The following is a 7,161-nucleotide window of genomic DNA, read 5'->3' as shown; positions in this document are numbered from 1 at the left end:
GTCAGTACTGTCTGTCCCTGTTTAGCACAGATTAAGCAGGAAAAATGGGCATGTGTGACAGGTTACACACTTGACCATGAATATCCCTTTTTGTCAAATGGGAAGGGCAGGTGTGACTGGCAGCATCTTCCACAAAAAGAAGCCAAATCTAAGGAGCCTTATAGAACCATAGGACTAGCCAATTCCCATCAAGGAGAGTCAGTGTGGGATACTAGCCTAAGAGGAGTTCACTCAGTCTTGAAATATCTGCTAAAAAAATGAGAGCAGAAACAGTTAGTGCACATGCATGAACTGTATTTTGGGGAAGGAAATGTTTTTATTGCATTGTCAGGAATGTTTCAGTGTTTGTTCAACTCATAACACTATACACAGCGACTGACTGGGCTTCTACAGAACTAAAAGGAAAAAGCTAAGCTCGGCACCAGTCCTCCACCCCATACAAAGGAAACAGCATATGCCATTGGACATGCTGTAGTGTTCTAGGAAAGGCTCTGTCAGAGGATTCCCTGACATAGGACTGCTTATTTTCAAAACTTACCTCAGGGAGCAGAGAGGGTTTTGTTATATTTATGGTGTATTTCCAGTAAATACAAGGAGGTAGTTTTCTGACTGTGTTTTCAAAATCACTAAATGACACTGAGATATTTAAAGAATAACTTATTGGTACTTTAAGAAAAAACCCAAACAAAACAAAACAAACTATAGAGTAAGAGTAAAACCTCTATGTGTTTTTCTAGTGCACCAACTCATGAGCTCCTTTTATTATCTAATTAATTTACCAAAATGCTACAGCTAAATTAATCATAACTAAGTATATTTAGACTCCCCCCAAAAATACAAAGCACTATTATTCTACACTATATTTTGTGAGCCTCTCAGTCTAAACCAACCAGCTCCCTCTTTTGAGACATGTGCTTTGCAAGGCTGTTGTGCCATGTGCCCTCACAGAGGCAACAGGAGGGCCAGGGAGGTGTGAAGGTACCAAATATAGCTGCCAGAATCATAAAGGTCAGCCTCAAGGAAATAGAGCAGATTACCCAAATAGATTGGCAGAAAGCTGTATCAGAGCAAAGTAAATAAAAATAGAGATGAAAATATTTTTGAAGTACAAGTCAGTAGGCTGCTAATAAGCAGCAGATAGAGAGAACCTTCTGCAATCTCTTAGTAGGTTGCAGAATAAGCAGAAGTCCTATTTCTTTCTTTTGGAGAAAGGTAGACCATGGTAAGGTACCCATTTATGACTTTTATTAAGTGTTAAGCTGACGTTAAACATCAGTTTTAAGCAGGTTACCTTCAGAATAAAATAAGCAACAATAAGGGTGCAATGTCATGTCTTAGAAGGAGGAAGCAGAGCTTAAGTAAAAAGTACTGTCTCACTTTTCTCTACCTGAGGACAGGTACTAAATATGGACTACCTTGTGCAAGTCCCAAAGCATTGACTCTGACACTGAAACTTTCCTACTTTACTTACAATCTCCTTGGAGATACTAAAAACCCGGTAGGACACAAACCTCAGCAACGTGCTCTACTTGACCCTGCTTTGAGCATGGGGGTTGGTCAAGACAGTCTTTCAAAGACCTCTTATATTTCAATGATTTTTGTCATTCTGTGAAAATAATGTTTTGACAGACAATTTTCTTAAAGCCTCACTACTTGGTGACATGTGGCGATACAAAATTCACTTTCTTGTCCAACATGGTTCTCACATCTCTAATGATACAGAACAGTTTGAGAAAGAGATTAAGAATAGTTTTAATGAGTCAAAAACCTGAAAAAATTAAAATTAATCCAAAGGCAAAATTTTATGATCCAAGATCACTTGGCTTTAGACTCAAGATCTCTAAAAATCTTATGATTTGCTACGTTAGTACCAAGCCAAATTTCTCTGTAACTAGTACACACACAAATCAGAAATTTTCTTTGTGATTGAATAGAGGAAATAATTACATTTAAAAGTGTGTAGAACAGATGTAGGATGCTCCAAAGCCTAAATGGGAGCACATGTTTTAAACAATGCCTGATTATATGATATTTGTTGTCTCTTATTTTTAACTGTCCTCTGTTCTTGGATAATCTGTAAACACTAGCCTTCCTTTAATATTAACTTTTAAGAAAAGGAGGAATAAATATACAAATTATTATGGCCCAAACAATGGGAACACTTGCTTGTTGTTTGAGGATGGAAGTTCTACATCTGTTTGACAGCTGTCCTGCTCTTCTGTTTACTTGAAAAGCATGTAGGTTTGACAGTCATTCACAAACTGTTGCCTAAAGCAGAGTATTCTAGGGAACTCCAAATTGTGTCTTTATTCTGACACAAAGCTTTGCAATTCTTTACAAACAAGATACTTCAGCTTAGAAGCAACTTGTAAAATGTATTATAAAGCATATCCTTCTCTTACCCTGGTACCACACTAGATAAATTCATTACTTAGAAAAGGCTTTGGGAGAAAAATTAACCAGTTATTAAAAGCAGTTAGTTCAAACCCTTAAGCACCAAAGATCTGTATCTTTAATCTCTTTGAATTAAGTAACACAGAAGCTACAAATAGCATGACAGATAGCTAATAGAGGAGTTTCTATCTTCTCTGTGATTGGAAGCTCTGTGTTTTATCTTTAGCAGTCAGATGGAAAGCAGGAAAGTGTCAGATACCATTTGCTAATCTCAGGTGTACAAGCACCACATGACCCCAGGAAAAAAGTGCCTGACTTTCAGATTTAAGTTTCTAGTAATTACATTTTCTAGTTTCTTCCACAAGTCTTGTGATAAAAAGGACTCTGAATTTTGCTTCTGCTTTTTTGATTGCAATGACCTTGTTACTCGTCCCTTCTCCTTTTCTTCACTCTCAGCCATTTAATCTTGTATGCCCAAGGAACAAAACCCTTACAAAATTCATCAAGGTTGAAGGTAAGACTGTAGTGGGATAGATTCCAGTTAGTCCCACCTTCTCAAGTCCTCAACCTCTTTTTCAGCCAGAAACAATAAAATTTGTGGTGGTCACTCAGCCCATGGTAGGATAATGTCTTTTGTGCTACAGATTGTGTGGAGTGCAGTTGACTTAATAACTGCTCTATTTACAAATATGTTAAAAATAATAACATTATAAATTTTCTCTTTTTCTTTTCAAGCTAAACATTGCTACTTCCCACAGTTTCTTTCCTAGTAGTACTTTACAGCTCAGTTCTCTCCATTTTCCATTTCCTTTCTAGAAAGCAAGACCTCTAATTAAACTAAGAGGTGTACTAGGACCTTCTTAGCCAGTAGCATCATATGTATGGCATGTAGCATGGCCTAAATGATGCTCAAGGACAGTATCAGGACTATAATTTCAGGAATCTAAAAAGAATTGTACTATTTAGGTGTCATGTGGACCACAACTACCAGAGAGAGTGGTTATCGCGGTTTCTTATTTCTGTGTATGAAACATTTCTTTCTTCCAGAAGTCTCTACTTCTGGATCCAATAGACAACATCTGCTCATACAAGAGATTATGCAGACATCTCCCATTGTGGCATCACTTCTTGTTTTGAGAAAGAGGGTCTTCCAAATCAGTGTACACCTGTGAGTAAGTGGGAATGAGTTGTGGTCCAGAGACTTACCTTTATACTTATACATCTACTGATCTTGAGGAGAGTGAATCAATCAGAACTTACATTTCTCGGATTTCACTACACTTAAGCCATGCCTTTGTAGGCAGGAATACCAGATGAGCCACCTAGGTCATCAGTGTAGTAATGAGAGCACATCATGGAGAGGATAAAACATGTCTGGTAATCCAGATGGTTCATCTGACATCCCATTGAACATTCTGATTAATCAAATTAGTTTTAGAAAGTTGTTTGTATTCATTTAAATAATTATAGTTTGTGTGAATTTTGGTTAAAGTAAAAACTTCAGATAAAATGCAGGGATAAAATACATACCACACACGTTTGTAGAATTACTTTTTCATAAAGTAAACAAAGTAATCATTCGGGCTTCAAATAGCTACTGGTTTGATGTAATCTCATTGCTTAAAACACTTCAAAGAGTTGCAAAACACTTCTTGTATTATCAATGAATTAATAGTTATAATACTTTCCAAATTAGAATGCTAGAAAGCTAAAAAAAATGTTAACTTTAGCTTCTTCATTCATTCCTAGAGACATAATGAATAAAGGACTTTCAAGAGTTAATAAAGAAGTCAGAGAGGGAAGCTGTAGCTCTGCAAACTATTTCACCATTTCCCCTCCCCTCCCTTCATCTGGATTGGATCGTGTTGTTGTATGAGTCAGCTAATTATGAAAGATTTCTCTGAAATGAATTAGATGAACACAGCGTCTTTAACAGAAACAGATCTTGTGACCTGGCAGAGTTCCCATCATGGTCCAAATAAAGCCCACCCAGATGTGACCACTTCCTCTACTGTAACTCAAAGAACAGAGTGAAACACCAATATGAACTTCCTCAAAGAAGCATCTTCCTGGTATTCCTGGGGGATAGGAAAGTAACCATTTGCTATTCTGTTGAATCAAATCATACGTGGCACTAGATCCAGCGATAAACTAGTTTAATGTTATTGAGAACCAGGTTATGGCTCTGTAATAAGATATACCAGTTCACTGTTTTCTGCAAAAGCATGACCAGGACCTCCAGACAAAGTAGGTACTTTAAAGTGGCAGTTCTGATGAAGTTAAGGGTTGTAAGGTTGTCCAAAGGCACTACTAAATTATCCCAAAAATGCTTTCCAGCTTCAGTGTTTTTGAAATGAAGGGCAGTTGGTACACTTCTCTATCTGGAAAAAAAGATTATGTGTTTTGATCTGGTCTGGTCTCTGATTCTTTGATGTTAGTTTCTTGATTCAGTTCAATGGTGACTTCAATAACCATTGACCTGAAATTGTGCTATAGTTCACTGCTTTGAAAGAATGACTGAAAATTGTGTAGCTCTAGTTGGTTTTGCTTCTGTCAGTGACATCAGTAAATCAAGATATTAGTTTCACAATTAATACAAGCTATGCTATAGCTCAATCACAGATTTTCAAGCCTAAACCCCTGAAGCTAAGAAAGTGAGGCAATATAAGTTGTATCCTGAACCCTAAATGAACATTTAATTCACCTACCAAGTCAGATGAAAATCTTACTGGGAAGTTCAATTTTTCATTTCCTCTTCATGTAGACCAAATAAATGTTTTTAATGTACTGTTTTTCCAGTGGGATGCAACAGTGTGAGAATACCAAATCAATCAAATATCTTTTAGTACTTTAGATTAGAAACTGACTTTCAAAGCCTGAACAATTAGCATTATTTATAGTATAAAACATGTGGCCAAAATCTCTTCTTTCTTATGCTAGTTAAAATCAACAAATACTATAAGGGTAGGTAAAATTTGACTTCTTATAGGACCCAAAAAATAAGATTCTATTTGAAAAGATTCTGTATATCCTTACTAGTCTGTAAAACAATAAGTATTGCTAATCAGGATTTTTCTGGTTTTTTTTTTAAGCATGACTCTTTAAGAGTTTCCCTTATCTTTTTTTTTCCCCATCTAGTGGCTTATCTGCTCTATTTAACTTTTCCAGCATTTTTCACACATATTTACTGAGCTTTTCAGTTACATTTGGCCTAATATGTGTATATATATCCTTTCTGTTCTTTTAAGCGATACCCCATGAGATTGACTGATGTGATAAAAGTCTATTTACTTGGCCTTGAAGCTACCCAGGAGAAAGACACATGATCATTATTAAGTCATGATTTCTGGTAAGGACACAGAATAATATCCGTCACCTATTCATTTCATTAATTTTCTGCACTAAGTCTAAACTAATGCCTGTTAGTGCTCTCCAAAGGGTAGTTAGAACCAGGTAGTGCTTTCTCATTAAATGTTTAATTTTCAATATGCTCAATCAATTTATTGCTGCACATATTTTTAAGATGAAAAATTCTGTTTATCCTCTCTATCTTTATTATAGCAAGTTCCTGTGAGGAAATATTTACTGATAAACCACACCAAAGCTAGCTGGAACTAAAGCTGGTACAAATTTGATTATACCTATCACTTTCACCTTTAAGTGTTGTGAGCCTTGTAAACAATTTATTGCTTTTCATTTTCTTTTGTTGCTACAATGTTCTTATTCAACCTAAAACTATTGTCTTCCAAAAATTATGAGAGGGGAAAAAAAAAAAGGGAAGGTTTTTGGTAGAATGTAATATTTGTAATGAGTAGTCCAAATTCAGGATTTTTCTGAGTGAAATTTCAGTTTCCCAGTGGGCCTGTGGAGGATTTATCAGCTGTACTGAGCACACGCTAAATAGCCCAGGGGTTACAGCATTTTCTGACCAATGGGATATATCATTTTCAAGCCCTCTCTGATTCAGAGGCTTTGAATGAGGTCTCTTAGAGACCAAACTCAGGACATTGTTAACCACAAGCATTCTAGAGCACAAGGTTGCGTATAAGAACCACGTTCTCTCTGCCAGTTTTGTCAGCAGTAATAAACCTTCTTTAGTAGCTGAGTATCAAGAATCTAAACAGAATAAAACTGTTTCTGGAATGCTGAAACTTCAGGGTGGTTGTTTGGACAAAAATACTACTCAATACCAATTGAAGTGGGTAAATAATGTTAGTAAAGTAAAATTGCATTTTTCTATAAAGCGTTCTCAGAAGAATCCTGCTGATCCTGACAAACATCTCTGTCTCTGCACCATGTCATCCATTCAGATAAACACCATTCTGCACTTCAGTGTCTTTTTTACCTGAATTATCAGGTTCTTGTACAGAATGGAGATGGTACAAAAATCATTGCATGAAGCTATTTAGAAAAAGAAAGGCTTCCCTTTTCAAATAAAGTTAATATTATAGAAATTAAGTTACTCTGTGCGAGCAATAAAAAAGGAAAATCTTTTTTGCATTTTGGCAATGGTTTATTTTCTGTTTAATCCAGTTTCTACTAGTTTCACACAGCATTTCTTCCTCTTACATGATTTATTATTCTTTTCAAATCCCTCTTCTTGTTTAAAAAGGATCTTCCCAAGTCCTCCGTAATTCTGCTATTTGAAATATATCATGAAGTGGTCAAGCTTACTTAACACTCTTAAACAGTGTTAGCAGTTTTTAAAATTAAACTTATTTGAAAGTCAACCCTTTTGGCTAAAACATTCCATTAAGCAATCACCAC

This window comes from Pipra filicauda, unplaced genomic scaffold (assembly GCF_003945595.2).
Source record: "Pipra filicauda isolate LSUMZ 115617 unplaced genomic scaffold, ASM394559v2 scaffold325_size820570_pilon, whole genome shotgun sequence".
NCBI classification, from domain to species: Eukaryota; Metazoa; Chordata; class Aves; order Passeriformes; family Pipridae; genus Pipra; species Pipra filicauda.
Note: the sequence above shows the minus strand (reverse complement) of the source record.